An 11,302-nucleotide genomic window follows, 5' to 3' on the forward strand; every position below is an offset into this window, starting at 1 on the left:
TATAAGTAGGTACTGTATATAGAAGGAGTATATGCAAGTATATTCAGACATATTTACATATATATATGTATATATTTACATATATATTTATGTAAATATAAATATACAAATGTATATATACAGTATATATTTCAAATGTATGTGTGAAAAACTCAGATGTATGTTGGAGGGAAAAAAACAATACGTACATTTTTGCAGAGACAACATGAGAGGACTCATACACAGGAATATCACTTGGATATTGAACATGGATGAAAAGTTTTTTGTTTGTTTTACGGTTCATGAAGGTTAACACACATTAACCACTTCATCCGTTAAAAGTCATCTTTATTCCGGTTGAAACAGTAATTGACCATATTCACACGGTGGCCATTTAGCTCTTATGTCATGAACAGGATCAGATTCCTCTCCACCCGGATGGGAACAGGGCGAAAAGGAATACCACCACGAGCGTGACATAAGAGCAAAAAGAGCGCTGTGTGAATAATGGTTAATTCATTCTGTTAAGAGAGGGAATATTGGTTGAGTACGGGATACAATATGAAATAATTCCGGAGAATTAGGACCAGGAGAGAATATTATGAATCAAGGGTTGTTTGAGCCACATTTGTGTGGTTCTGGAATAGTAAAAAGATAAAGTCACATTTCAAATATGTCCTAATATCAAACCAATGCAAATGCCAATACCTCAACTTCATTTAACCAGGGGTTACACAATAACTGACATGTTACATAAGGTAAAATCCTTAAATGCCCTTAGTAAAGCACAACAAACTTTCATAAACCTTATACTAACTAGCAGATTAACTACATGATGTTCCAGGATTTACAGTGCCAATTACTAGCATAGAAGTAGGCAGGCATGTGCACACATAGAGCCCAAAGGGTGCTCGAGCACCTGCACTTTTGTGCCTCATAAAAAAGTGCCCTTTTTATGCCAATTTTTATTTTATAAATACATTTTTATAATTCATTTTTTTGCTTGCAGATCCACTTTACACCAAAAACTAAATAATGTATATGTACAAATATGTTTGGTTTGTACAATTATGCTAATAACCAATAATAAACAATACAGTCAACTCATGAAGTCAAAACTAGAACATCTGTGTGGCGCTGTGGCGCATACAGTTGGATGCTGTTATTACACTGACTGAGGGACACGAAGAAGTCAAGTCCGATGGGATTTGGGAATCTCAAATACAAATCGGGATTGGAATAAAAAATGCATTTATATTAAACAATACAGAATATACAGCACTTCTTGGGGTCTGTAGGGTAAGCACTTATTAATAATAATAATAATGACTTGGATTTATATAGCGCTCTTCATGAGACCCAGAGCGCTTCACAGAGTCCATTATTCGTTCATACACAGTCATACCGGTGGTGGTAAGCTACAATTGCAGCCAGAGCTGCCCTGAGGCAGACTCACGGAAGCGTGGCGAATAATCAACGCCTACGGCCCCTCCGACCACCACCAACATTCATTCACATGCATACACATTCATACGAGGCAAGTAGTAGTTATTCCCTCCCTCCTGAACATGGAGGTGTATGGGCCTTTTAAGTCAGTGATAAAAGTGTCTTTCAAGGATAAGTGAGCTCCTGCACTGATTATTATAGTTCAATATTCAATATTTGATCACCAAAACCCCCCAAAAAGCATAAAAAGGGGCCCCAAAAATCGCTCGCTTCGCACCAGCACAGGCCCAGTGCCCTTTTCAGCCTTTGAGCACCTGCCCCTCTAAAGTCCTGTGCATGTCCCTGGAAGTAGGGGCTAAATCAGCATTATAACCAGGCTAATTATAATTTATCACAAGGAAATCTAATAATCAAACAAATCGACCCCAAATCTACATTGCATTCAGGAACATGGTGTAGTGAAGTATATTCTACTATGGGAATATACAAGGAATTATGTCGAAATTATATGAAAGTAGCCATTTCGGCACTTAATTGAAACTGGACATCAAAGCAATTTACCGCAACCCAAAACAGGCAGTGAAACAATGAAACAACAAAGTGGCAGGAATAGGTATAGCCAAATATGAACACTGAGAGAAATCTTACTTTTCTGCATTTACGCACACAAACAGGACATTGAAAAGAAAGAATAAGAAATAATCAATTACCGGTAAATGTAAGAAGCACATTTCTGGATAAAGAGGGGGGATACAACCTCAGAGGACCATTGAACTTCAAAAAACCTGTGATGAAAACCAACCCGAAAATAATGTGTATCTCCTCTTATGGAGCCACCCTGTGGAATGGGCCGCTAGAGGATGAACTAAAATATTGTGAAAACATAAATCAATTCAAATCTAGACTAAAGAAATCTATTCTTGATAGGTACAGAAGGGAAGAAGAACTTTAATTGCATATTAATCAATTTAAAAAAATACGTATGATACTGTATTGCACGTTAGGCCTACATCATATTACATTATATAATCATATTATAATTTATTTTTATATTATATTGAACTATATTTGCAGTATATACTATTATGGTACTATATTATATTGTATATATATATCATGTACTATATATCTCATATCACATTATATATGTGCTGTATACACTATTATGTACTATATACTATTATACTATTATATACTGCAGGTATATTATGTAATGTATATGTGTAATGTATTGTAATGTGTACTATATGTGTGTACTGTAATGTGTACTATATGTATGTACTATGTATGTATGTAAATGAAAAAACAAAACAAAAAACGAAACAAAACGTAAGTCTTCAGGGGTAGGGCCCAACAAGCCTAGTGCTTCTCCCTAGCCCCTTTCGGACAATTGGACAATGCTGCAATAGCAGCTGGTAAAACTTGATTTATGGAATGACCGTTGTTATGTGTCCAAAGCCCGAAATAAAAAATAACTGAACTGAACTGAACTGAAGAGTTAGTGTGGCTATAGCTACCAAACTCAATTTAGGACTTGACTGGACTTTGTCCCTTTCACTGTCCCAATTTGGTCATGACTTCACTGACAACACTTTAATTGGTCAGAAGGACAGGCTTTCTTACACATTCATTCAACACTGGGGTTTCCCTCGTTTACAGTGTATACAGTCTAAAGAGATAAGATAGCACAAAGACAAAACAAAGATGAAAACATGTAATCACAACACAATACAAACAAGATAAAATAAGACAAAAACATGAAAAGCAGCTACAACAATTACAAAGTAGTACAAGCAGGGGTGTAAAAAGTACCCAGAAATTATACTTAAGTGAAAGTATGGGTACCGTCTCAAAATCTGACTCAAGTAAAAGTCAAAGTATCTGGCTAAAAACACACTTGAGTAAAAGTCAAAAAGTCCTACTTTTAAATGTACTTAAGTACTAAAAAGTAAAAGTAAATTTTTTTTTGAAAGGGATAGACCAGGGGTCTCAAATTCATTCCATCGTGGGCCAAGTTTTCATTTTAACTATACATTGTACCAGGTGAGTTAGTTGAAGAGGTGAGCCAATTAGTGAAATCATCAGCTGGTGTTTAGGCAAGGCTGGAATGAAACCAAGCATACACTCTGCCCACAATGGAATGTGTTCTGCGATGCTGAAGACAGACAGAAGACAGAATACTGGAGTACCCTGAATAATATCACAATATTAACCACAGCATAATGCGGATCTGACTGTCTATTCTTCTGATAGCAGGTGTTTAATCAAAGATCCCTGCTTTCTAGTGTTGCACAAGGACCAATCAGCATGGGTATGGGCGGGTTCATTTTCCATTGATGGGGATTTGATTGGCTGTTTACCTGCGGTCGCAGGATTAATAACGTTAACGTTAGTTCGGCCAGATAAACAATTAAAATATACTAATTAAATGGTTGGACCTGTGAGATTTGTACTTTGTACTTTGTAGGTCTGCATTTTAAATGTAAGGAGTAAAAAGTATGTATTTTTTCTCTGAAATGTAATGGAGTAAAAGTACAAAGTATACAAACCTAATAATACTCGAGTAAAGTACAAATCCCCCAAAACAGTACTTAAGTATTGTAACGAAGTACAATTACTCAAGTACTTTACACCCCTGAGTACAAGGGTTCATAATCAAGGCTTTGAATTGTCCAAAGGTTGGAAGAATACCAATATTTAAAGTGCATTGAAGGGCGTTCCGCTAAGGAGAAGACACATCCAAGATTAGAACAAGCATTCATTCATTCTATTTTTATTTAATCTCGAAGGATCAATGAGAGAAAGCTCTCCATTACAATGACGTAGAGAAATACAAAACACAATAAATACAAAGAAAGAAAACAATATAGAGACAGAAATTCAATCAATTAAACATTTAAAATAATTTAAAACAACTGCAGACTGTTTTGAAGTGGCTTGCTATTAACGTTTTAAACTGACCAATAGATGTAAATTAATTGAGTTGTGCATGGCAAAACATTCCATGTTTCTGGGGCACAGAAGCTAAAAGCAGGAATAAATGCCAATGCAAGTCAATCTCTCTGCCAGAGAGGACCACCCAACCTTATCATATAGGACACAATGATCGGGGAACCTTAAACATAAGCAGTTCATTTGAGCGAGTTTGACAGAATCCCGTCCAGCATCATTGAAATGTATGGAGGTTGCTTATCAATAAGAGCTTGGAAAATAAACGAATACCAATGTTTATCACACCTCCCTGCAAGAGAGGGACCAACCTTATCACACAGGAAACAACGCTGAACTGATAAGAAAATTGCTTCGACAATCCTCCTCCTACTATGGAAAGCTGGTTTTGTTACTACAAGAAGTACATTTTCTGATGTAGTTCACTCACAAAATTGCCAATATATGATACTTGAATCTAAATGTCTCTAATCAATCATTCATTCTCTCTGACTTTTCATCAGACATGATTATTAGGAGGTCATATTGACCGAAATATCACCATTTTCACACAGAATAACAATTGCTTTTCACACCTCATTCGTCATGGGTTCTATGTGTTTGTATACCACCTCTTCTCCTGGTTGAGCACAGACTTTGTTATCTACCATGAATGAAATTAATTCCCATGGAACAAGCCCCATGAGATATAAAAAAAAAACGGATGAGACTGGCGTGCCCCATCGTCCACAAACCAAGCATAGGTTGGTTCAAGCAGGTGGGGTCATTCACGTTTGGTGGAAGGGGTACTGTGGTCACCCTGGCCTGTGCTGTTTCTGTGACCAGTATTCCACTCAGGTCCAGACTCCGGAGCACTGGGAGTTTTCCTGGGGGTCTGGCCTGCTGAGTGTTTTGTTCCCAGTCAGGCCAGTGTTTCTAGTTGTGACGGCACAATAGCGAAACGAGTTGGCGGACTTCTCAGCAGGTCTGGACTAGCCATTGGACCATCGGTAGCCTGGCCTGCTAAATGGCCAGCAGACACTGCAGTGTGCGACGCTGAAACAAGGCAGCCAGCCAAGACCCCCAGACCCCTGGCCCTGATTCCACTCTATTCCACAATTTGTCCACTCTAAAAAAAAAGAACCTTACTGTCATGCACTTGTCTTAATATACTAAGCTACACTGTAGCACTCAACACTTTGATGAACATTATTACTTAGCTGATAGAGTTGTACCCTTCCTGCTGACTTGTCGTACAAAACTTGTAAGTCGCTTTGGATAAAAGCATCACCTAATGACAAAATGTAAATTTAAATGTATTATATTTCCCCAAGGTTGAATTTCAAGGAGTGCTTCTTGAACAACTATGAGGAGCCAAGATGAGGAGCACGTTCAGCCATAGACTTGTCCCCACCTGACACACTACAAATCACCTCAGTCAGTTCTCTTCGTGACAGTAGCACTCAGGCTCCACAACCGCGGGCAAGGACTCCTGCCAATAGTTGGAGAACTTGAGAACTGTTAGCACTGTCTGACTCTTAAATTCTAAACTCTGCACGGACTCTGGGGCAGTGTGTTACTACTACTGTCTGTGTGTGTTACTGTTATATATACCATGTATACTATCATTATTATTGAATGAATTTATTTCGAACAATACAAATAATCAAGAAATAACAATGTAAAAGAAAATACAAAGATCATTTGCTGTGAAAAGAAAAATTATAATAAATTAAGATAAAATAATAAACAAAACAGTCTCTTGTCCGAAAACTATTATTATTTATAAATTATTAACGATACAATATACTGCCATTCCACTATTATTATTATTATTATTATTATTATTATTATTATTATTATTATTATTATTATTATTATTATTATTATTATTATTATTATTATTATTATTATTATTATTATTATTATTATTATTATTATTATTATTATTATTATTATTATTATTATTATTATTATTATTATTATTATTATTATTATTATTATTATTATTATTATTATTATTATTATTATTATTATTATTATTATTATTATTATTATTATTATTATTATTATTATTATTATTATTATTATTATTATTATTATTATTATTATTATTATTATTATTATTATTATTATTATTATTATTATTATTATTATTATTATTATTATTATTATTATTATTATTATTATTATTATTATTATTATTATTATTATTATTATTATTATTATTATTATTATTATTATTATTATTATTATTATTATTATTATTATTATTATTATTATTATGTTCTACTCTATATACATTACTATTTATATGAATATCTTGTTTCCTGCCAGTACCTCCCCTGCCCCCTCCCCCCTGCTGCTATGACACCTGAGTTTCCCCCAAGGGGATCAATAAAGGAACACTTGACTCAACTGGATTTGAACAATGAGCCCCATAAGCAGGAAAGGAGTGGCAGATTTAAGTGGCTGGTGAAGGAGGAGCGTTCTGACCACTTCTAAAAACACTGTGCTTTTTATAACCAAGGGTAGCAAAGAAAAGCCATGCTTTCTGACATAGTTGACAACCACAGTCTATACCAGGTCAGCACTGATGATGACGTAACTATGACGAATGGCCATTGAGAGCTATGGGATTCCTGAATTCCAAGATAAGATTTGGAGAAAGCATTCCAAAAGGTAGAAGCACATACAGTGTAGTGTAGTCCAAAAGTCTTAGGCAGTGGTGAAAAGTAATTAAGTATTTTATACTCCAGTACTGTACGTAAATTTGTTTTTACTCCGCTATACATTTATCTGAACCCATCAGTTACTAGTTATTTTGAAGAAAAAGATTTTGCATATAAAATATGGCAAAAGGTTATGAAGAGAAGATTATGTACTTTTGAGGCCTGCCAACTTCAAGAGGATGTAATCAGAGCCGGCAAAACTGGACCTGCAGTCAACAGAAAATTTGTTTCCTGGAATCCCGTTCCCACCTTATCCAATCAGGAGAGAGAACCCTAGATATTTTTGTCAGAAATAGATTCCAGAAAAGGTATTTTCTCTTTACTGCAGAGCAGAGGGACTGAGAGACCCATGTTACTGACCAGACACTCTATATCAGTGATGGCTGTTGGAATGTAGAGCTAACATTTTAGCAAAGAAAATACCACTTACAGCTCCTTTAATGTTTTTTTTGTGTGTACTCCATCAGAATACTCAAACACAATATATTTTACACATTTACAATTTGTCATTTAGCTGACACTTTTATCCAAAACGACTTACAAGTTTTGTACGACAAGTCAGTAGGAAGGGTACAACTCTATCAGCTGAGTAACAATGTTCATCAAAGTGTTCAGAATTGAGTGCTACAGTGTTGAGTGTATGTTAGTATATTAGGAAGAGTGCATGAGAAATAAAACTCTTGACTTGACTCTTGACTTGAGAGTAAGAAGGTTATTTTTTTTATTTTTATTTTTTTATTTCAGATATTCATTGAATAAGTGTGTCTTCAGAAGTCTACACAGAAGTCTACACAGAAGTCTACACAGAAGTCTACACAGAAGTCAGACAGATTAAAAAGTCACTGCAATTGCACTTGTATCTGTACTTTCTTAGTGATGGAAGGTGATGATTTATATTTTCTGCATGTGTTTCCATTGGGTTTATCTCTTTTTCCGGAGGGGAAACCCTTGCGAGCACGGGGGGAGAACATACTCCACACAAAAAGGCCCGGGACATACCCCAGTGCCCCACCTGGGTACCTGGCAACCGCAACCTGGTCCCCCAGCGGGAATTGAACCCAGGACCTTCTTGCTGTGAGGCGACAGTGTTGTCCGGGTTTTAGCTGTCCTAACTGTGGCGGGGACTTCGTTCCACGAAGACATATGGACCTTTTCAAAGTACTTGATTTTCCACCTTGGGTGTAATAAGTACATCTTGGCCCACAGACAACTAATCTTGACCCTGTCAAGAACAAGAACAAGAACAAGCTACAGGTTGAAAAAACCCTCATCTCAGAACTAGGCAAAATCTGCATATGGCTCGCTGATAACAAACTATCATTACACATGGGCAAAACAGAGTCCATTCTCTTCGGTTCAAATAACAAACTCAGCAAGACCGACAGCTTCTCAGTTACAGTGGGTGACAATATTGTCACAAGGAAAGATGATATTACCTACCTGGGTTCCATCCTAGAGGCAAATCTTTCCTGTGACAAAATGGCATCCAATGTAATAAAAAAAGTCAACCAACGAACTCGATTCTTGTACCGGATCTCCTAACTGGTAAACAAGAATACCCTGAAGACTCTGGCAGGAGCACTCATTCAAGGGTACTACGACTATGCTTGCACCTCATGGTACCAAAGCACCTCAAAGGCGCTAAAAACAAAATTACAAACATCTCAAAACAAACTGGTCAGACTACTGCTTGACCTTACTCCTAGAACCCACCTCACCCCTGCCCACTTTGACAACCTATGGCTTAGAGTAGACGACAGAGTACAGCAACTTGCAATGGGCCTGGTCTACAAGATACACTACACGACCAAGGTACCCATGTACATGTCAAAATACTTCCCAAAGGTCAGTGAATACCACGATCACAACACCAGAGGGAGCTCCACAAATCATGTTAAACCCAGATTCGGCTCAAACAAGGGACTAAACACGTTTCGCAATTATGCCACATCAATGTGGAACGCCCTACCCAAAGCTGTAAAGGAATGTGAATCACTACCCACTTTCAAAAACACTCTCAAAGAACACCTACGGGAGACTGCTATTCGAAACTGGCCGAGACTGCTATTCGAAACTGGCCCCTGTAAATGTCCTAACCCAACCCCCTCCAATGTACAGTAAATTACCAAGTATGGTCTTGTCAATATTCCAATGTACAGTTTTGCTTAGTACAGTTGTACAGTGTCCCCCACCCACCCCTCCTACCCAACCCCCCCCCCCACCCCCCACCCAACCACCTCCAATGTACAGCCCCCCCCCCCCCCCCCCCCCCCCCCCCCCCCACCTACCCAACCCTCCTCCAATGTACAGTTTCTACGTCAAATGTATATACTCTCTTTTCTGGACTCTTTTCGTATCACAAACAGTACTGTATTTGCAAATCTGGTATGTCATAAATGTATCTGTATGTCATGTATGTCATATATGTTATGATGAATTGAAAATGGGGGACCCTGATGTAAACAAGACGAAAGTCTTTCTCTGGTCTGCATCCCCTTAACAATTGTATGTATTGAGCTGTACTGTACTGTACCCATTCTGCAATCTGTTAATAAAGTTTTCAATCAATCAATCAATCAATCAATCAATCAATCAATCAATCAATCAATTCAATCAATCAATCAATCGGTAACAACCAACCAACACCAAAACTCACAACCCACGAGCCTCTACAAGGGATGGATTGCCTGCTCCAGAGGACCTAAAGCTGACCCTGAGTTGGGGGGGGGGGGGGGCAAAGAGCACCAGACAAACCAGTAAAGGCACAACCCAAAGAGGAGAGAGAAGAAAACACATGCTAAGCAAAAGCTGACAAAGAAGTTGCACGTTATATCCACACAAAGAGAACACAGATCAAAGGTTCAATCACCTCGGATAAAGAGAAGCACAGAGAAAAATTTCCACTTCTGAGTCGTCCTCGCTGGGGAAAACAAGTATATTTTCCTTGTTAAGCTCCTCTCTAACAGCCAATGACACACACACACACACATATAATCGCTCGGACACACATTTGAATGATTTATACGCACACATTCACATACTGTACATACACACACGTACAGTATAAACACAATCGCTCACACACACATATTCAAATGATTTATACACACACATTTGCATACACACAAACGTACACACACACACACACATACAGTACACACACAATCTCTCGCACACACGTTTTAATGATTTATATACACACACACACACACACACACACACACACACACACATTTGAATGACTTATTTATGTCCATGTACATTACAAACAGGCAGGGGACATACCGCTGAGCATTGTAAATGCAGTTAGACACTTTCAGTTACATAATAATAATAATAATAATAATAATAATAATACATGCTCAGACAATAGGCTACATATAGAACAAAACAAGTTGGACAACACAATAACATGCAGGGTGTAGCTTCAAGGATGTAAAAAGCAACATATCTTCCACATAAGACTGCCAATGATAGCAGGTAGCCTATATATACTGAAGTGAACAAGACACAAACAACAGTCTCTCTCTCTCTCTCTCTCTCTCTCTCTCTCTCTCTCTCTCTCTCTCTCTCTCTCTCTGTCTCTCTCTCTCTCTCTCTCTCTCTCTCTCTCTCTCTCTCTCTCTCTCTCCTCTCTCTCTCTCTCTCTCTCTCTCTCTCTCTCTAAGAGGATGCAGACCAGAAACAGATTTTCGTCTTGTTTACATCAGGGTCTTCCATTTTAAATTCATCAAGACATTTATGACATACAAGACATACAAATACAGTACTGTGTGAGAAAAAGAGATCATAAAAAAATATATAAATCCGAAGGGAAGAAACTGTACATTGGAGGGGGTTGGGGTGAGGGGTGTCTCACTCACTCACACACACACACACACACACACACACACACACACACACACACACACACACACACACACACACACACACACACACACACACACACACACACACACACACACACACACACACACACACACACACACACACACACACACACACACACACACACACAACTTCTTAGTATAAACAAAAAGTAGGACATGCTTTTGAGATTTTAATTCATTTGATTGTCTACATGGACCTGTTATAATTTCCTGAGGAAAAAGCATTATTTAGGTTTATCAACAATATATGAGTTAAACTTTGGTTTCCTGTGTATTTGATAGAGAATGGTGTTGTTTTTCTCCAATAAAACTCGACAACTAAAAGTT

The sequence above is a fragment of the Notolepis coatsorum genome, assembly GCF_963971535.1.
Source record: "Notolepis coatsorum genome assembly, chromosome: 6".
Lineage (NCBI taxonomy): Eukaryota > Metazoa > Chordata > Actinopteri > Aulopiformes > Paralepididae > Notolepis > Notolepis coatsorum.